General features: G+C 51.2%; 1 protein-coding gene and 1 long non-coding RNA gene across 7 annotated transcripts in view; one reads left to right on the top strand and one right to left on the bottom strand.

The window, feature by feature from the left end:
- Positions 1-22,178, top strand: part of LOC116948813 (single-stranded DNA-binding protein 2) — a 163,841-nt gene that overhangs the window by 94,107 nt on the left and 47,556 nt on the right. The gene's annotated exons all lie outside the window — the stretch shown is intronic.
- On the bottom strand, positions 10,020-17,925 carry LOC142929802 (uncharacterized). Its single transcript, XR_012945953.1, has 2 exons — positions 17,444-17,925; positions 10,020-11,203 (listed from the first exon to the last, which is right to left on the bottom strand). It is a non-coding gene; the product is annotated as an uncharacterized LOC142929802 (long non-coding RNA).

Below are 22,178 nucleotides of genomic sequence, written 5' to 3'. Positions count from 1 at the left end.
TGGGATGGTGGGTAAGTGGGGGGGCAGGTTGGTGGGTAGGGCAGATGCTTGCATTGGTTGGAATGTCATTGTTATAGCCTCCCCAAGCACAACGTGGTACCGTATTCTGAAGATCATAAGACGCACTGCTACCCTCACGTATTTTAAAGCGAACGGTGGGGGGGGGGGGGGTGTAGGAAACGGGTGTGTGTGCGTGTGTGCGACCCGATGTGTGTAGGGGGTCATCTATTGAGGAGGCACGCACAAATCTGTCGAAACTTGACCCCTCTCCCCCTCTCTGTACGCACGCGGACTTTTTACACACCCTCCCCCGAATCCTATAGAACGGCCGATATTTAATCCACGCAAAAACGATCAAGGATTAATAATATGAACGTGTTTAAGCAAACAGATAGTCCACCGCCGGACTATCTAACTCATCTGGAGGCCAATGTAGACAAACTATCAAGGCTTCACCCCCCTCCCCCCCGTTTCCTATGCGCACATTGTCATTAGACCCCCATACGCAAGCGAACGGATTTGGGTGAACCCCCCCTCCATGCGTACGTGCTAAATGGATGGCCGCTTACTTTATTGACAGCGGGCATAAGTTTGGGGGCGGGGGGGGGGTTCGTCTTGCTTTGCATAGCATCGTCTAATGTGGAGAATACGGTAGCTCTGGCCCTCGCCCCCTCTCCTCCCTCCGCCCACCCACCCACCCACCAAACCCTGCCCTCGCCCCCCACCAGCACCACCCTGCACACACACGGAGAGTCGGAGCGTCTTCACATCCCAGCGCGCACCTCCACTCACAAACCCGCCTCGCCTCTTCTCAGCTTCCCTTCTGCCCCTCCTACAGTTCCCCCAGCGTGGGTGGGTTGGTGGGGAGGAGAGTGAGAGAGAGAAGTGGCATTCCTTCAGCGATTTGCGCTGCTTCGACATCGTCTTAGCCCCGACATCGTCGTGGTCACACGCCAGAAGTGCCGCGTCCTTTGCCTGTGCGTAGCGCGGCCAGCCCCTCGCTCACGACACTGCGGTGCCCCCCCCCCCCAACCTCTGATTAGACCGCCTGTGTACCCCCCACCTCCTGACTCACACCCGACAGACTGCCCACACCCCCCCCCCCATCCAACCCAGTCGACCCAAATATATTTAACTCTGCACATTTCTAAACAACAACAACAAACTGCTCTCTCGAAGGGAAAGTGAAAAATGTTGTCCGTGCAGAATCGTGAGCCCAACGACGCACGATGAGTCAGGAGCAGCCTCGCAAGGCTACAATGTCTTTTTTATATATATACGTCGTGGCGGTAAATCAACGTGGCAATTTTTTTTTTAAACTTTCATCCTCTCCATCCTCACGAGGAATCTTGCATCGGCCACGATGAGCTTCAACATTAGCTCTTTCTTTTCCTCTCCAGACGTATTATTATTATTATTTCCCTGCCTCGCCATGGCACTGCGCGACGTGCGGACACGGCAACTTCTCACTCGCGAGACGTCACATTCGCGAGATGACGCGCGCGCGTGCGTGCGCACGTGCGTGGGCACGTGCGCGCACAATTTCCCCGGGCTTGCGTAATGCACGCGTCTGACTCAAGGTGCACCGAGCCTGGCACAAGCGCCGTGGTGGACGTCACGAATCTCCGCGGTTGTTGTTATTGTTGTTGTTTGTGTTTGCCGGGGTGAGATGAGGGTGGGTGGATTGGGGGGTTGGGAGAGGCGCTGCAGCTCCGTGGGCTGCGGAGAGAATCCGCTGCCTGGCCCCGCGTTGTGTCCGGTTAACCCGGCGGCCGCGTTAACAGCGGTCCCGAGCCGCTGCGCTCCGCTCCTCCAGCAGGGCAGACGCCGGCAGCCACCACCACCTCCTCCTCCTCACCATTGGTCCTTCACCTCTCACACCCACCACACACTCGCATCTTTAGCGCAAAGAGCGCCTAACCCCCCCGGGGGGGCTGTGTGTGTGTGTATCTGTGCGACCCCCACCCACACAACCTGCATCTCCCCTCCCCCCCACCTCTGTGCACTCACCCCAACCCAGTTTGTTCCTCCCACCACCCACCCACCCCTACCCACCCACCACCCCCTACCCCAACACTGCTGATGCCCCCTGGGCGTACAGTGCGGCAGTGAGGCACGTGGCGTCTCCTCCCAGACGATTTGCGAGAGGCGGGGGGGGGGCGAGAGAAGGTGGGGGGGCGTCAACCCTGCCGCACCCACCCCTCTCCCACCCCTCTCCCACCCCTCTCCCCACTCCTCTCCCCACCCCCTCCCACCCCTCTCCCCACCCCTCTCCCACCCCTCTCCCCACCCCTCTCCCCACCCCCTCCCACCCCTCTCCCCACCCCTCTCCCCACCCCTCTCCCACCCCTCTCCCCACCTCCTCCCACCCCTCTCCCACCCCTCTCCCCACCCCTCTCCCCACCCCCTCCCACCCCTCTCCCCACCCCTCTCCCCACCCCCTCCCACCCCTCTCCCCACCCCCTCCCACCCCTCTCCCCACCCTCACCCACCCCTCTCTCACCCCTCTCCCCACCCTCTCCCCACCCTTCTCCCACCCCTCTCCCCACCCTCTCCCTCCCCTCTCCCCACCCTCTCCCCACCCTCTCCCACCCCTCTCCCCACCCTCTCCCCACCCTCTCCCATCCTCTCCCACCACTCTCCCCACCCCCCTCCCCCCTCTTTCCCCACCCTCTCCCCACCCTCTCCCACTCCTCTCCCCACCCTCTCCCTCCCCTCTCCCACCCCTCTCCCACCGCTCTCCCCCCTCTCTCCCCACCCCTCTCCCCACCCTCTCCCACCCCTCTCCCCACCCTCTCCCACCCCTCTCCCCACCCTCTCCCACCCCTCTCCCCAACCTCTCCCACCCCTCACCCACCCTCACCCCACCCTCTCCCACCCCTCTCCCCACCCTCTCCCACTCTTCTCCCCACCCTCTCCCACTCCTCTCCCCACCCTCTCCCACCCCTCTCCCCACCCCTCTCCCCACCCCTCTCCCATAACCCTCTCCCACTCCTCTCCCACCCCTCTCCCACTCCTCTCCCCACCCTCTCCCACTCCTCTCCCCACCCTCTCCCACCCCTCTCCCCACCCTCTCCCACCCTCTCCCCACCCTCTCCCACCCCTCTCCCCACCCTCTCCCACCCTCTCCCCACCCTCTCCCACCCTCTCCCCACCCTCTCCCACTCCTCTCCCCACTCTCTCCCACTCCTCTCCCCACCCTCTCCCACCCATCTCCCCACCCTCTCCCACTCCTCTCCCCACCCCTCTCCCATAACCCTCTCCCACTCCTCTCCCACCCCTCTCCCCACCCTCTCCCACTCCTCTCCCATCCCTCTCCCACCCCTCTCCCACCCCTCTCCCCACCCCTCTCCCACTCCTCTCCCCACCCTCTCCCACCCCTCTCCCCACCCTCTCCCACCCTCTCCCCACCCTCTCCCACCGCTCTCCCCACTACTCAAAGTCCGCCTGTTGACGTAGCTCAGCTCCATTGCAAGAACCTCCTCCTCCTGCTCCTGCCGCTGTTGCTCCTGCTGATGGTCATTTCATGTCTACACCCCCCGCCCCTCATTGCCTTCTCCACCGGCAATGGTGCCCTCTCCCACCCAGCGCTCTGTTTAAAGCAGCAGAAAAGTCTTCGGGTAAAATGTTAAGGACGGGGTTTCAAACACGCAAACTCCAGCCAATGTTACAGCAGGAGCGGAATAAGGCTGCTCTGCATACACACGATGGGTGGAATGATTCACAACCCTCTGCTCCCCTCCCCGCTCTCCCTGGAATATTTGTTGGTCGCGATTCGATTCGAGAATTTATTGCCTTTTGGATGAACATCGTGGTGAATGGATGGCGTCTGTCGTAGCTGCCTGCCGAGGTGGTGTGGACCCATGACATTAAACGTACTGCATACGAATCTGGGGATGGGGGGAAAACATCAAATCCTCCACGCGCGCTTCGTTACACGAATCGGAATAAATATTAAAGAGTAAGTGCACCGTTCTGTTGCTGATACTGAAGCTCTCGAGCGGTGGCTAATGCAAAGTATTATTGGGTTTCCACGTCGCTATGCAGATTATGAATGACTCTAGGTAGCGTGTGTGATGCTTGGTGTGTCGCAATGACCAACGCACGTCGTCCTGCCTCATTCGCTGGGATTCTCGCTTACAAGACGTTGCTTGCGCGAGACCACGGCAAGGTGCCATCCGACGCCCCCTGCCACTCGCACCCATGTAAAGAGAGGACCATATGTTGCACGTTTCCGTGTGTGTGTCTCTCTCTCTCAGCCCGCTCGGTGCGTCGTCAAAAGCCCTGGCCACCCCTCGCTTATGGCCGGTCCTAAGGACACGCTTATTTTGTAAACACGTGGCGTTAAGTGTATGCCAAGTGGCAGTGAATGCAGCGGCTTAAGGGTGGTGGGGGGGGTGTGCAAACAGCAATTACGGATGGAATTAGGTGGCTGCTTGGACTGGAGAGTGTCTCGTTGAAGGCGTTAACCCCTTCATTCCCACAGTGTGGACAGTCCGTGCGTGAAGCCCACGGCTTGTTAATGGGGGGTCTAATTGCGCCACGACTTTTTTACATTCTAACAATCCCAACAATAAAATCTCATTCGGCACGTGGGGTACGGAAGTAAGGGTGCCTTTTCTCTTTATTCTGGGAGCAACTGTGTGGGGTTCGTGAAGAGAGAGCGCCTTTGACCTTCGTCTGTCATCGTTTAAGGCTCCGTCCGGCCTTGCTACAGCCTCTTAAGCCTGCCGCTATCTTCAGTTGCGCATATGGCCAAGTGGTTAACTGTGTGACTTTTTGCTGGCCCGGGCCAAATTAAACCGTGAAACAAAATTTATACATTGAGGTTTTTTTTTTATATATACAGTCATTTGTGGACTTGGCTGAATCCATCAGAATGTCTACAGTGATTTATGTGGAATCGTGGAACTTTAATCCTTGTCAAGTAGACACCTGTGATGTTACTTCCAGGCTGATCGTAAAATGTGAAACTTAGTAGCCAGTGCCTGAAAACGAATTCTTAGCATTTTCTAATTCTCCTACTCTGTGCCTCAATATCACGATTGGCATAGAGTTTAGCAAAAAAAACCCCAATAATAGCACAATTGAAATGGCTGGAATATAGCTAGAAGGCGAGCCTGTAGTAATTTTAATAATAAGCGAAAGTATTTTAGCAGTGGTTAAAATGGTGCGAAGATTGTTTAACTGTTTGCGTGTTGAATTGTGTATTTAACACTTTAATTGGGTAAATGAGGGTAGCCTAGGTTATGGGGTTAAATCTTTGTGCACACAGAACAAAGCCCCCTGTTTTTCAGATCAATTGCTTCACCAATCTCTGCCTGGTTCAGTGTTGCCGGGCCGATTAAAGTGGGGCGGGGAGGGCACTGCTTGTGGTACAAGGAGGCACCGTATCATCCAACAGGCGGTAAAAATCTCTCATGACCCAAAGCAATACATACTTGAGCAAGCCAATAACAACGTTGAACTGAAAGCGAGACAAAACAATGCTCTGGAAGAGACACAAATACTGTCATTCTATTTTGTTTAACCCAGTTGAGAAGTCAAGAGACCAGGATATTCTCATTTGCAGGAATGATCCAGGCCACCAAAATAATCAAATACTGTGCTTTGAAAGCCCAACAGAGGGTTTCCGTGTACATATTGCTTCAATCTTGATGTTGTCAATTCCATCACAACCCAACATTGCTTTCTTCTGCTTCAGATCCATCAACTGTTGGCTGGTTGATGTCGCATAGTTGATACTCAACCTCCAAGATCTGCTTTTACACTATCGTACTATCTGGAGTTAAGCCTGCTATTGGCTTCCAACCTCTGGGTACCATTTCAGTGCCAGCCTGAGTTCACTTAACCTCCTCCATCCTGCCGACGTGCCCAACCATTGCATCCTCATCTTCTGGAATGCATCTGCAGCACTTCATTGCCAGGCTCTGTTCTGCACTACTTTCAAGTTGCCATGTCCTTTGTGCTGCTCCTGTATTGAATGCCAGAAGGTGCTTTTTTCGAGTTGCTTTGTTCGGGTCTATTTGTCTGATGCACACAGCAACACAGACACAGCTCCTGCCGCAGGCATCCATCTTTTAATACGGACACTGACGTCTCTACTTTTCCAAAGTGGTTTATGGGATCCGTAAAATAATTCACCCTGAAAACACATTAGTTCTTTTAAACTCTTCTCAACCTACTGCATTATACACATTGATGTCACTACAACATATCCTCTACCATTTGGAGTTGGGCAAATATCTGTAGCGGGCATTAAACATTTATGTATTTATTATTTCCACATTATCACTTCCTACGGATCCCCGTGATAGAGGTATAGGAGACTCACGTCATGACTTTGTAGAACATCTGAAAGTTGACAAAGCAGAGGCTGCCATTGAGGCCTTCTTGCTTGTTTGGGCCGGACACCACGAACAAGCTGGAAGGCACCCAGTCACCGGGGCCACCAACGATTGCTGAAGCCCTGTGGGCTGCCAGTAGGGGGAATACTTGTGACTTCTTAATCCAAATTGAGTACTGTACATCATTCGCAGGAAATGTTTCAAATACGGAACATTTGGACCATGACTCCGTCAGACAGTGCCCTACTTTTGCGAAACAGACGGCACGTGCGTTTTTGGTTAATATCTCATCTTGTATAGATTCATATAGCGCCGTAGTCCAAGGCGATTTACAATAATTAAATGGTACACTAAGATGATAGTGGTTAAAATAAAGAGTGGGATTATTGAAAGTGGTGGTGGATTCGAACCCTGAACCTCTGCAGCAAGCGGCCGACCTGCCACCTCAGGGTGGTGTCACTTAGCTGGGGGCTGAGCGAAAGTTTACTTTACACACTGGTTCTTTCGGTAAAGTCACGTAGGTAGAAATAAAATAATAATAGATCACGACGTTTCGATCGCCACACAAGCAGTCGTCTTCAGGTGAGAGAGAGGCCTTGTTTTAAACCACTCTCGCTTCTTTCCTTTTAGTTGCGCATAAGCACGTGCCTCATCATACAATACCTTAAGTGATAGTGGTTTAATACCTTAAGTGGTTGGCTTCTACTCCCTGGAAATCTATATCAATACAAATCCATTATCATATGGTTGATATCAGTCTACATTCGATAACTATCCAAGACATATGCACTCCAATGGAGACACGGGCCTGGTTCAGATGCTACCTGTTGTTGGTGTGTACGACCGGGTATCAAACCTGAGTTCCTAGGATCGTAGTGAAATGTGCTAACTTGTGTGCCACTGCTCCCTACACACGTATATACATAATATTGGTCGCGAAAGCCTACGTGTTAAACTCGCATATATACAGGACAATGTCGCATATCTAACCATGACATATCTGCTGTGATCCAATCACCGCCCATACCCAGTGTTGTATTTGTGCATGATGGTGTAAACTTTTCTATCGATATTCACGGTTCTGACCACACTTATACCCTCGGTTCCCAGCGAGTCAGATATGTAACATTGTACCGTCCAATCCTACTCCATACAACCACCTAACAATACAAACTCCCTGCACTTTTTCCACAACAAACTCAGGCATATTCCTCAGTCGGCCTTGGTCTATCAAAACTGTCCGGTACACTTTAACAGAGTTCAACACGATACTGGTACTATATCTTGGTACAAATCAGTCCATGCCACCAGAGCACAGATGTCGATTCTCGAACTGTGTCCAGGTCAAAGCCGGACACACGGCTGCCCGACATTCCGCCCCGCATTCCACCCTTTCTCGCTTTCTCTGCAGCAAAATGAACACCAACCCCCACACCCAGCACGTTACTCTCCCCCACCGCTGCTCACTGACCCCATCACCCACAATCGCAACGACCTCCTTCGCACAGTCCCCATTCTCTCCGTTTCTGACGGCCGCTCCCCTCTCCGTTCGATACTCGCTCAATCCACGAGCGCGCACACTCTCGCTCGCCCCACATCCCGAAGGTGCTAATGGAGCCGTTGAGTCTCGCAGAGACATCGTAATCCGCACGGAAGCCACGTGCCCATGGGTGGGTGCTTGCTGAAACCTGATGTGTGGACATGCGGCTCTATATGGACACGGATGAGTAATATAGGATACGCTGTTACCATATTACTGTGCGTACAAGTGACGGGCTCTGGTCAGTGCACTCTGTTATTATCTCGGTGACCTGGGCTCACTTCCTGCTCGTGCAAATTTGTGTCAACTGAATTTGACCGGGGCCGCCCCTTGGTCGACTCGAGCGAGTGTGATTATTTGGTGTGGCATTGTGCACGTCAGCAGTGGGGAGGCAAAGGCAGGTGGGAATGCGTGGTGCTAGCTTCGTCACTTCCCTGCATTGTACCCACAGTTATGGGCTCTCGTTACCAGCACTTGCCCTGACATTCAATCTCCGCTAAAGGAGGTGGACTTTGTATTTATCGACGTAACAACACGCATAGATGTGCTGGTCACAAGCAGCAGGAAGGCAGGACTCCCATCATGCCTTTGCAGCATGTCATGTGAACAACACATTGCTTTGTTGCACTGCTGCCTGATGGGATGGCCACGTTTAAAACTGCTTTTGAGTTTGGTGGTCTAAAACAATAATACATCCACACGTATTGTACATACGTCTATTGTGAGCTGGTATTCTAGACAAGGCTTCAAGCATTATAGGTGCCATGTGGTGGTCACTTGGTTGTCAAACTGTGAGGTGAAGAAACATCCTCAAACTCGTGGTCAACAATCACATCACTTCAGGAGGTGGCCCTGGTAGCAACACTACACTTGGGAGACTTTGTAAAAGAGCCGCTTAGCTCAACAGGCCTTAACCAGATGAATTCAAGTCTGAGTCTTAACTGATTTGGTAGGCCAATATTATCAGTCACGAGATAATCTTCTTTCATGCTGTGTAAAACGTCGCTTTCTGCATGCGAATCAGTCAATACAGGGTGCTTTAAAAAATGTGAACACTTCTGAGAATTTGCAACAATGCCACAATAAATGTGCTGCCTCCGGGATCCGGAGACCACCTGGAGAAGATTTCAGGCCACGTGTTGACAACGATGGCGAACACGTGGAGACTCTTTGACTTTTTGAAGCTATTAACATGACATTTGTTATCATGTCACAGTGTAGTATCCGTTCTTTTTCTGTTAAAAACCATAGGACCATATACGTGTTTAAAAAAAAAATGTGAAGCACTCTGATTATAGTACATTTATTAATGTATCCCCCAGAGTAGAGGTAATCTAAATTCACCATTATCATCGTCAGCCACGATCATTCCACTGCTGGTTGAAATCCTCCCCGAATCCACGGCCATCCCTCGCCGCCCCTCAGAGCAACGATTCGCCGAGCAGCTGAACACGGATCCGATCTCACCGCTCCGTCTCCCCCCCGTGGAACCTCCTCCTCGGCGCTTTCCCTCCGTCGGCTGGCGTGCCTCTCTGCGGTCGCTAAGTGAACATGATAGGTGATGCGTGTGACGGGGCAGTCGTGTTGCCATTGGTAACCAGGCTCAAAGCATCAACGGCTTTGCTTGTGAGTGAGTGGCCTTGTCCCTCAGGTGGTCGCCTGCAGTTGTGTTATGCGGGGATCTCAGCAGAGATACTTTGGTGGTGCGACAAAGGCACTATCCCCTGGGCCTTCCGGACGGGCTTTTCTTTTAACCACCAATTATATCTCAATTGTTCCCTGTCGGTTGTGAGGTCACGTGGAAAAAAGTGTCCATTTCGGACCCCCGACTGGTAGCGGATGGTATAATGACTGGTGCTGATGGCACAGTCATTATCGCGTCCAATTTGAACTGAACTGCAGGATATGTTAGAAGAACCTCATGTAGAAATCTGCAAAGATAAATGTGAGCAAAACAAAGGTCACGAATAATAAATCTGCAACTATTTTTTTTAGATATCTGTCGGAGTGACACACCTGCATAGCGCAGACGAGTGTGCTCGTGGGCGGCCGGAATCAAAATGATGAGATGAAGAGGTTGGATTGCATTTGTAAAACTCAACTTGGCAATGAAACAGAACGCAGCAATGTGCTTGAAGAAGAACGTTTTTTTTTAATCAGTACGTAATACGTGCTGTGACATATGGTTCAGAAATGTATTAACCTCCATATATATAAAAGGCAAAGTTGTGAATATCTGTGTCTGTTCAAAATGTTTAGCGTACTTCCCGACATGCAACAAACTGGAAGTTTGCCATGTGGGTACTTTCCAGACTGTACACCATGCAAACATTATAAAAAAAACATCTTGGTTTTTTTAGGGGGGGGGAGCTCAATAATGCATATACTTTTTGCACGGCAAGTGAGCTGTGACGTCAAATCTGTCACGTGACCCGCGCATGTGGAAGCGTAACGCATTGTAGTGTAGTGGGTAGTGCGCTGTGTGTGTGTGTAATCTGTGTGTGTGTGTGTAATCTGTGTGTGTGTGTAATCTGTGTGTGTGTGTAATCTGTGTGTGTGTGTAATCTGTGTGTGTGTGTAATCTGTGTGTGTGGAAGCGTAACGCATTGTAGTGTTGCGGTTAGCGCGCCGCGCTACGAACCCGGCGACCCGAGTTCGATTCCCGCTCACGGCCACCACCGGTGACGATTATTTTAACCGGTCCTGGGCCTCCCCTAGGTCGACTCAGCCTCAAACGAGTAACTGCTGTGGTGTGTCAACATCGCCACTGGGGAGACAAAGGCGGCCGGGTGTGGTGAATCCAAGTCTCGGGCAAAGCCGGGTAGTAAAGCTAGTTAACAATATCATGTAATAAAAAGTGGATTACACTGAGAGACAGAAAAAGGAACATGACATAAGCAAGTTAATACGTAAATATTTTTGTTTACAAAAACTAAGCGGACTTGGGCAGGAATCGTCGCGAGAAGTGACGGTGGAGTGACAGCCAGGATACGGAGGGCGTCTAAGAGGGCGTCCACCGAGGAGACGGAGTGATGAAACTATCTCGTGTGCAGCTTCTTGGTGGGTTGCGACGTTATCATGAGAGACGGCAATATCTTGCGGACGCCTTCATCCAGCAGCGGATTGATCACGGTCGATGGCAGCAGAGAAGCAGCTTCACCGGGGAAGCATCGTCAGGCACCTTCTGATCGTTTCCAAGTGGCTCTCTCGTCCCCATCCTCCACACAGAGCAGAGTTCCCTTTCACCTCTTTGCCAGGGCGTTGTCTTGCCAACCGCCGTCCTCAGCCTGGCAGCGCCCTCGGCTGCACTTTGCCACTGTGAGTGAGAGACGAAACCAAAACAGACAAGTTTTAAAATGCTCTCTCGCGTGCAGTCATCGGTGACCGAACGGAGGCCATAATCTGAGACATGATCCGCCCAAGATATGATCTGTGGTCTCAAGTCGTCCTGACACGGCGCACTGACATGGGCATTGGTCACGTGAGCCAACCTTCTGCCCTATTTTAGGCTTATTTTGAAAGTTGTGAGTTCACATTCCAGGCAGGGCTACTGAGCGGGGGAGTCAGGGACCCCAAAGGCACGAAGAGTGATCCCTGGCCTCTTGATGGTGTTACAGGTGTTTGCCTGGTCTATGGAGCAGAGGTGTGCTTCCCATTGATAGTATATCTTAACATCTACTGAAGTAGATCAACAGAGAATGTGATGTCTCCATCCAAGAACAACTTAGCCTAAACTCACAATGAGGTTCACCATGCTTGGCAAAATTATGTTAATCTTTCCCAGGGCATTTAATCTCCACTCTTCCTCAGCATCTCACTGGAGAGATCCTTGTCATGCTACTTTCCTGATCTCGGGGCATAAACCTCCCTCTGTACCACGCTGGCAGAGGAAGCATCAGTCAGCGGTGTACAGGATGTGGCTGCTTTTTCCAACCTTTCAGGCTCCACAACCTTCGAAAAGGTCACCTCCCTGTTGCCCCGCAATGTTGTTTTGGCAGGGTGTGATCTCCCCTCCCCCAGAGACCCTCAGACATACCTCACAAATCTGCAAACCTGACCCAAGGGATCGGAGATTGTATCACAATTCTTCTCCTTCATGTGGGCAATAGGGTTAGTGCTGTAAGGGACTTGTTGATGGTGTAAAAGTGTTTTGTGGTCATGGGCCGCTTAAGCACTTTCCATATCGTCCACAACCCAAGATCACCACTCACCCTTGCAGCCCTGAGTGGCTCTTTTCATCTTAGGGCAAAGGTCACAACGCTTCCTCTTTCGCAGGCAATAGATGTTGTAGTTTATTAGAATGGAACCAGCCACGAGTGATCCAACCCGCCTCTCAAGTGCAGTGAGTTTGCGATCTCAGCGCAAGCAGCAATGACTGCACGGAATAAAAACCATCACCTTGCAGAGCAGGTGGACACTCAAATCCTGACACACCTTCACTGCCATGCTCCCATGGCCTCTTCCATTTTTGTTTGGAATAAGAGAGCCACTCCGTGTTGTCTTGTGTGCTATGAAGAAGGGACATTGCCCGAATCGTCGCTTGTTATATATATTTTTTTCTTAAAGGCAATGTGTAGAGTTTTTATCCTGCCAGAGTGGATAACTGCCGATCCCTCTCAATGCCAGATGCCAGAGGCGGTCTTCCCTGTGTTCATCCAAGGTTCAGGCACCACCGGTCCACCTCCTAACAGAGGAGAGGCGACATCTCATGCCCAGCAAAGATTGCGTCCTTCAATGTGGCCAGCCACAGCTTTTACCCTTTGCCTTTGGAGAATCTCTGAAAAAAGGATTCTGGATTTCAGTCCTCTTGCTGTGCACCAGACAAGGGGTTTGGCCCGGGAACACCGTCAACACCAGTCGCCTTGCGGCTTCCTGCACAGAATGGTCAATAGAGTTGTGCTATTTTCTAGTAATCGATGACTCTCTCGATTATCGGTTCGATGACCCGATTCATCGGATTGTACGAAAATAGTCGTAAAAAAGGATGTCATCCCTCTGTTCCCCCACGTGCGGCTGGACGGGAGGTGATGGGCTGGGCTTCATGACGTCATCGTCGCGCCGGGTGTGGCTCGTAGGGTCTCGAGCAACCGAGCACAAGAGAGTGCTCAATTATAGATCGCAGTCGATACATCGATGTTTAGTCGACGAAAATCCGGTATTCCCGTAGGGTTGGCATCCCCTCGTAAAACTCCACACACACACTTCTTGTGCGCAGATTTTACGACCCCCCCCACCTCATTCCTCCGTCTCCCCTCCTCATCTCCACTTCGCTCACCACCACCCACTCAAAACCCCTCACTCCAAACCTTCACACAACCTTATTTCCTAAGGCCCGGAAGCATTAGCATGTAATGAGACTCCCTGCCTGGTGGCATGCAAGACACCCAATGGATTATTAAAACTCAACTAGACCGGAATAATCCTTACAGAATGCTATAAAAATATATATATGGATAAATATTGTATTTTACAAATGAATAAAGCATTTTGAAAGAGCACGTAACATCTAATTGAATTAATTTATTATGGACTGTAAATGTTTTTTTGCATTAATACTAAATAATGTATACATTTTATTTTTTATATAATATAGGTTAGCTTAGGTTTTATTTTGGCTCAAGTAAAACCCATTGGGCAATAGACGTACATTTTCTATGGGGACCTGGTGACACCATAGACGCCTGGCTACAGTCGGGGCAACCGGAGAAAACCCCACACATTTCCCGAGGGGTCACCACTCTCCCTGTACAGATAGAAACAGACGGCGATTAGTCCACTTTGCTGTTCTGCCTGCTTCCGGCGAGCCAGGGTACGGCACCTCGACGCCCACGGGAAAGGAGTTTCACGAGGTTTGTTGCGGCGATGCACAGTGCTGGATTGCAGGTCATGCACAGTGCTGGATTGCAGGTCATGTACAGTGTAACCACCGCCACGTGGCTCTACAACCTGACGATGGTGCGTGTGGCCTGCCAGTAACGATTGTCCTCCCCCCCACTCGCGACTCGACGAACCGTCGCAACTCGGGGTGATGATTCCGCTCGGCGTGGGGATGCCTCGATCCAGCATTGGATTGATGAAGGGCCGTACATTGTTATTATAATTGCATTATTTACTATATCCCATAAAGCGCATTGTGGCTGATCTGACGGATGGCAGAAAGTGATTGTGAGCTGTCGGAGCAGCAACGGCATTGGCAGTTGTGACCTCTGGGCGGCGACGCCTGCACAACGTGGCTTCATTTTCAACTCACGGCCACCGTGGGCGCTTTACCATTTGCTAGACAGTGCAGTGGCAGCCACCGGGACTACCTGGGGTGGCAAATGCTACGAGTATCCACCATTTGCAGAAAGACTCGTGAATGTAACCTCTGCTTTATATAAGGACCTGATTTTTATTTTCATATTCCATTTTCTGTTCCCAGAACGGTATTCTCTTGTCAAACGTAATGCAGTAACTTTCCATAACAGCCTTTTGCCCCCCCCCCCACGATAAACCGCTACCACCGTGACCTTGCCATCGTACACATTGGTGATCTAGAGGTCAAAATGCTTCAAGAAAATCACCGTTAGCATCTGACAGCTATTTTTGGGGCCAGTGGCTCTATGTAGCTGTGGCTGCGGGAACTAAACTTTGTGGATGTGGTGAAGCGTGGACCCGGAGCTGATACGGCACTGGCCGGCAGGCTCCCCGGACGCTTTGTTGGAGGCTGAATGTTACGACGGGATTATGGAGGGAGACCTTTTGGAGACCTAACGGCATCCCCGGCATCACGTCCCATTCGTGCAATTCCCCGATGGGTTTGTTTGTTGAACGTTTTGAGAGAATAATAATTGCAAAAACGCGTGCATTTAAGAGGAAAGCCGTGTGATTAATGCTTAATCTCTTTTAAGTGTCGCTGCAAATGTTGTGGTGCATTACAGGAGCACAAAGTGGACATTAAAGTTTAAGTGACGTAATTAGCAAGAGCAGGAAATGAAAACTTAGCTGAAAATATCGTCGAGATACAGGTCAACAGCAATTGCATTCCCTGCGCCTGGCAAGTCAATGAATCGTCGCGATTCGGGGTCGCGATTCGGGGTCGCGATGATACCTAAGAATGGGTCGGGGTCTCCACAGCCACCGAGCACACTCACATCACTGGCCACGTTCCCAGCTGCCCAAACCCAAACGAGTCCACTGGCGGAACCACGGCTCGGAAATTTCCGGTGAAACTCTGATCATCTTCATCCCCACCCTGGGGCCCACCCGCTGCCACCGAGCCCCCCGTACCGGCCGCCGAGGCCAGGCGGAATGGGGAGGAAAGACCCTTACGGTATAGTGTGGCAACCCTCACAGCCCGCTTTGTCAGTCCACTGCGAGATGAGGGCCCGAGGTCACGCCTTGCTGGCCGTGAGGGACATTTTACCGTGCTTCACCACGCGGGGGGGGGTGGTGGTGGTGGAACAGCTGTGGAAATTTTCTGCACTGCCCTCTGCCGCGCGTGTCCCATGCATGGCGGTTGCCCATCCGAGCGAGGCCCAGGCTTGAATCCCGCTTAGCTTCCCAGGTCTATTGAGGTCAGCGCGTGACGGCTGACTTGGTCTGTATGTGTGTATGTTGAACCTCTTTCGCACCGTACCTAGCCGACCATGCTCATCGGAGGTGTTCATTGGCCCCAACCTGAGACAAATACAACTAGCGTCATTCCTCCGCTATGGGGCTGGTTTCTGAACGACGACACAATATACGTATACGCAAACGGCATAGATTCGCACTGTAACTGTTCACAAATTTGACTATTCCCTGTTTTTTTATATTTTAGTAAAATGTGTCATGTGCCTGGCCTGTATGAAAATCTGGGGCCAAAAGGGCCTTCCTGCCATGACCGTGAGGAGGTGGGAATTGTCTATAAAGTGCACAAATACATTGTTATTACACCATGGTGTTGTGTTTCAAAGACAGTGATATATACATACAATACACTGCGTATATTTGCTGGCCTTACAGAATTTTATTTGAAAATAGCCCTCCAGTCCCGCAGTAGCTTTCCCAATTTTGCACATTGTTACTGGTCAATGTGTCCCCCGTGCATGCCGGCGTTTTCAAATGTCTCAGTTTTGTATTTTTCATGTTTTTTTTTACTTAAAACATTTTTTTTTACTTAAAAAAACATAAATGAAAACAAGTGAAGCCCGCTAGACTGTGGGTCACTTGAGTCTGCCCCTCGGACGCTGGGTGTGGCAGAGGCGACGGTTCGATTCCTGCTGCCGCTGCTGCGAGGGCCCACTCGTGTTCGCGAGCCCAAGTGTTCCGTCCTGTGTAAAGTGGGATGATGATGAGTCCGCGCTGTAGGCGGATTGTTAATGTTATGGCCCAGATTCACAACAGGAAAGTTCCCTTGAGCTGCAAATATTTCTCAGCGATCTTTCGGCGTAATTGCGGGTAAAGTTCCCCCTGTAAGGTAAAGGCGCAGCCCTGCAATTGCCTGCTCATACAACTGCTGCCAGAAGTGCCTTCACTCGAGTGAGTTCTTGCGAGCCCCTCTATGGTTGTATTTGGCCTACTCGTCCTGCTGGCCAGATGTCCTGGAAGAGGTGGGAGTGCCGTACCTCACGATTGGGTCCACCACAAGCGACCTTTGACTGACTGCGGTGTTCCCTTTTGTACTGTCGAGGAGACAGAGGCACGGGGGGGATTTAAGAACCTCGTCTCTTACACTGCAGCAGCACCAGCCCCCCCCCCCCACACCCAAATTATACAGATTGAGTTCAACCTGGCCACATGGATTACCATAAAGTCGGTTTTACAAAGGTTTCAAAGTTGAACTCTCACGGCCGTGCGCGGAGGTTTGGGAAGAGTGGCCCCTGGTGTCAGAGACCCTGGATGTTAAAAACAAGTCGGGGACATTTTGAGATGTTTTGTATTGAAGTTTTGAAATGTTGCCAAACTTATGAAATTAGGGGAAATGTGTAATTGTGCTCCAAGGGTACAGTGTTAGGGGTTAGAAGCCCCCTGTGCGGAGCAAAGAGGGCTCCCCCTCGCCCAATGTGGCACAAAGCCATAATTGACAAACAGGTCCCTGCAGGGTGGGCTGGTAGGAACATTGGAATCTTGCGCAATTTTATTTTTACACCCCAACAGCACGAGATTTCACTTCGTTAAAGTATTGAAAGGGGACGGACGGACACATTAATCTATTGCAGGCTGGTACACTCAGTTTACAACTTCGTTCCTACCAGTATAACCGCCTGCTATTATACAGTGCGTGGACACGAGACAGCGTTCACATGGCACGAATCCCTGTGACGATCAAGTGCATTCGAGTTTGCAGCGCAGCAGATTGCCTCTCTTGAAGGCGCGTGTTCACTGACGGAACCTCCGCCAAATATACTTTCATACTATACATAGGCCGTGCCGCACGTGTTTACATTAAACACGTGCTGCAAGTACTGTGTGTTTACAACGTAAGGGGGTGTGGGATGCCGCTGCTGAGGAGGCTTAACCGATATCGCGCTGCACTTCTATCTCCCGGCGTGGCAGCTGAACACTGGGTGGGGGGCGGGGGGGGAATTCTTACATTCTGCTGCCTCTGTGCAGCACCCAGTAGTGTAGGTGGATCCACCACGGTCGCTCGGCAGGTCACGTGTGGTGAGGTCAAGTGTGGGTAGCTCCAAAACATGAGGCCCACGTGAAAGAGTAGGCCAAGTCCTCTCTCTCTCGAGGCGCCGCCCGGAGTGGAGGAGGTCCTTCTGACAGCAGTGGCATGACCAACGTAATTGCAGGGCTGCCCTTGTACCACCTTGTGTTAAACTGTACGGTGTGTATGTATGGATGTAGTGCTGTGTTTACACACATTGGTATGTGCACGAAGATCCACAAAAGCTGAGGCGTTGTTTAAACGTGGGGCTTACAGCATTAGCATTCTGTGGCGGCGGTGGTGGCGGACTCTTTGTCGATGTAATGTATATCTATAATGCAGCCACTCCTCTGGCTGTCTTTATGGAGCGGAGAAAAAAATGTTCACCGTCTCACTCCCTCCCGCTTCCTCTGCCATTTCGAGCGAGATTTACTGCGACTGCAGCCGTGGCGAGTATTTTAACGAGCCCGCCTCTTCATTTACAGTCTGTCTCCATGGCCACGGGAGAATTTGTGGAGGCACTGGGAAAATTTCTGCCGTCGGGAATTCCAGGCTCAATTTATTCCACGTGTCCCTACCCAAGTCACCTTGAATTCCCAGAATTTTCCAATGTTCGCTCATTTGGGCTGCCTAGAATTATAAAAGAAAATCTCGATTTGTGGCTAAAACATTTTTTTTTTACCATAGCCTCATTTTCCTCAGATGAAATCAATTCCTGCAAGAAGCAGTTTTTAAAAAATGTTCCCACAAAAATGGTTAGAGTTTTTAAACATTTACATCCGCCTGATTTTTCCATTGCAGAAAAAAAAAGGAAATCTATTTTTTTCGAATGCTAAATTTAGAAAAATTGTGAAATTTTAATACAGCTGTAACATGAATTATTAAAACAGTTCGGTTGACTCAAAGAGGAGCTGTGCCTCTATTCAAAAATATTAAATTCAGTACCTTCGACTGTTTTTCGCAGCGACCGTGGGGTAACGAACGGTCAGCACGCTCGACTTGCAATGCAGAGGCCGCCGATTCGATCTCCCGGCACGGCAGCTGAGACAATTACTGAAATCTCTCCAGCCTCTGTGGCACCAAGCAGTATTAACAGATACACCGCAGTTCCTCAATCAGCAGGGCCTGTTTGGCAGAGTAACGCGTGGCTACTCCCCACCTCCTCGAATACGTCTGACCGTCTTGGAGGAGTAAACCAAAATACTCTCGACGGAACGTTCCAAGGTGCTGCCCTGTCGCCAGCTGTGGCATCTACCGGCAATTGCGGGGCTGCGCCTTTGACTTTTTCTCCTGTATTTTTCGGATGGATAGGTTTCCTCGAGACAAGGCGGGAGCCCACTGGGGCTTGTCCTTTTTTGCTCGGGAAGCTTGGGAAATGAGAGGCGTTGGGCGCGGGGAAGGATGCAGTGCATCGAGGTGTTAACATTTGTGTGAATGGAAAAGGAAATCAATGAAATGCATGCAGACCTCTCTGCGAGTAAGTAAAATAAGAACGACAGTAAGTTAAAGACTGCAGTATTTTGTAAACCGGTGTCTTCGTGTCTCAGGGGACTAATGCCTCAGTCCGATTAGCACGGTTGGCTGCGTACGGCGCGAAAGAAGTGATAACATACAGATGAGTCAACACCGCCGTACTAAATTATTCATATTAATCGATGTTTGTGACTCATTGTTTTACCCCTGATATAATTGTTTGTCCGTGTTAAAGCTGGAGATGAATTTTGTGAGTGGGAGGAGAGAGCGAGCGAGCTTAGGATGGAGCCATGTGGGGGACCTGTCAGACCACAACGCAGAGATTTCTCACACGAGCAAGATAGCCCCTTGTGTGGCGATGCAGGAGTGTGATCAGAGCTTTGAGTGGCATCAGCCAAAAAACTGTGCCCAGAGATGCCTACATGCAGGGGGAACAGTTATTTGTTTACGTACTTTAAGTTGCCATTTGAAGGGCCACCAAGCCAGAAATGTTGCCTTTTATATAGTTCCTGTTAAGGCCACAGCGTTATTGACGGATGTTGACGTGTGGTTGTTGTTGTTGTTGTTTGTGTGCCGCTGCCACCTAATGATATTTCATTTTCCATTTGGCCAGTGACACCGATACACAGCTGGCGTGGACTCTCTTGCATCTCGTCGCAGGCCCGTTGGCCGGCCTATGACGTTTCACTCTTCAACATTTCGATCGTCATGATTTGAGGTGTCCGTTCATGTCAAGAACGGATTCCTTTTGTATCATTTGTGTTGTTTTGCTTGTAGAATTGGTTAAATGAGGAGGTGATCATTTCGGACCTAGGAACCCAAGCCGATTTTTCCCGCAAGGTCTACTATTTGTTGATCCCGGTTCTCCCCAACACGGCATTTTCCAAGAAGGTAACCCTCGCGTTCGGCGAGGGTTGCCTGCACTGCTTTTCTCTGGATTCTCTGGTTTCTTCCCATTGCTGAAAACAAACTCCATTCATTGTAGCTGGCGGTGGCCAAAACATCCTCATGCTCAAAAAACACCTGCAAATTACTCCATTACACACACAGCAACATCACCCCCCCCCTCTCCTACTGCGCAAAACGTGGCAGGATGCTCCTGAAACTGTTCTTGAGGACTCGGTGAGGCCTTCCCGAGTACACTGCCTTTGTTGGCATCGCAATTTTTTTCTATTGAAATAACAAAACTATCCATCCCAGGCCTCTCACTCCCGACGCAGCGGGGGATTTCGGCCCGAACATTCCGCACTGTGCGGTTGAAGAGGGGCCGAGGGCAACCACGTGGGTCGCGGGGCAGCAAACGGGGGAGATGGAATCGTTACCACCGCCGTGCAACATTGGCGGCTCTGCCAAGAGTGCGCAGACCGCCAGGCAGGGAGGGCTCTCCAGGTGGGGCAGAGCCCTAGAGGCGGGGCAAGGGCCCTCCAGGCAGGGCCCTCCAGGTGGGGCAGGGCCCTAGAGGCGGGGCAAGGCCCTAGAGGTGGGGCAGGGCCCTAGAGGCGGGGCAGGACCCTCCAGGTGGGGCGAGGCCCTCCAGGTGGGGCAGGGCCCTAGAGGCGGGGCAGGGCCCTAGAGGCGGGGCAGGGCCCTCCAGGCAGGGCAGGGCCCTCCAGGCAGGGTCCTAGAGGCGGGGCAGGGCTCTCCAGGCGGGGCAGGGCCCTCCAGACGGGGCAGGGCCCTAGAGGCGGGGCAGGGCCCTCCAGGCGGGGCAGGGCCCTAGAGGCGGGGCAGGGCCCTAGAGGCGGGACATGGAGCCGAGAGCTAAGCTCCGCGTTGACGCGCCACACGTGTTACAAACACACAAAACCGCGGGCCGACTCAGCAGCAGCAGACATTCACTGCCACGAGGGGTGGACAGATGGTGAGAGAGAATGGGGCCTTGGCACTTGTCCCACCGTCTTTCCCACCTCAAACCCCCAGACACCGCCCCCCCCTACTCCACGCAGCCGCTCCACCCACAGCCTCGAGAATCTGGTGGTGCCATCTCTGCCTTCGTCTGTCATTCGATAAATATTGTGTTAATACTAATTGACGTAATGTAGTATTATGATTATGTATATATGCTTATTATGGTACAATGGTAATGAAACGCATCATATTCATGTCACGTATTTAAATTAAATAAACATTGGGTGCCTTGCAGCTAAAATTCACGTGATAAAGAGCAACCACAACATTGCGTAATACCGAATTAATTTATCGTAACGATGGTGACTTTCATCATTGTCATCATTCAAAGTAGTCGTGACTTCACGAATCCGTATCGCACTCGAGCACCGCATGCCAAGCGCAATGCTTGCGCGCGCGTTCGGTTCTCGTTGTACAGCAAAACAACAACAGCTCGTGTTGGTTGGCAGTTACGTAATTCTCTCTTGTCATTAACTTAAATGTGAATTTTTCGATTTAAAGCTTTCGTGACTGCAGGGATTCATCTTCTTGGTTCTTTCGGTAAAGTCGCGTAGAATGGAAACAATGTAATAAAAATAAAACATAAAACATAATTTTATTTTATTATGTTTTATTTTTATTACATTGTTTCCATTCTACGCGACTTTACCGAAAGAACCAAGAAGTTAAATATGAATTGTTTACCACCCCCTGTCCGTGCTCGCTCGTGGCAGTATTCAATCCCGGACTTTGAGACTCTTCCCGCCAGCCGTGCGCCGAGACGTGTCCACTGATGGCCGCTGCGATTGAATTTTGAACACGAGGCCACACGCGGGGCTAACGGGCGTAGTTCGGGTGGCATCGTGGAGTCCTTGCCGCTGTCCGCAAGGTGGCCTGGTCTCAGCGAATACTAATGAAGAAAAACAGTTCGATATGTTTAGCGTGGTGGCGGTGGTGGTGGTGGCTTCGCACGCTTCTAATCCGGCAACTGTGGAGGCCAGGGTTGGTGGATTGCACAAATGTGGTGGCAGCTCCCTTCCCGTGAGTATCGAGGTGCCAGGCCTGCGTGGAGAATTCGAAACGGCAAAGTGCAGAACGCGATGTCGTCTGCCCCGAGTGCGTGTGTGGGATGTTGCCTCCTCGCGCGCGCCTGACTTTTCTCCGGGCTCCTCCTCCATGTATAAGAACATTAAATGGCCGAAAACATCTTAATATATAGAGAACTGCAGAGCTTGGGAAATTGTTGGCTCACCACCTGCCTGCCCGTTGCCGCTTGCCTGCGGTTCCTCGTCGATTGTGAGATGCAGTTTGAACG

The sequence above is a fragment of the Petromyzon marinus genome, chromosome 35, assembly GCF_048934315.1.
Source record: "Petromyzon marinus isolate PM22_M1 ecotype Great Lakes invasive population chromosome 35, UKy_Petmar_22M1.pri1.0, whole genome shotgun sequence".
Classification (NCBI taxonomy): Eukaryota; Metazoa; Chordata; class Hyperoartia; order Petromyzontiformes; family Petromyzontidae; genus Petromyzon; species Petromyzon marinus.
Note: the sequence above shows the minus strand (reverse complement) of the source record. Positions and strands in the feature narration are given on the sequence as shown.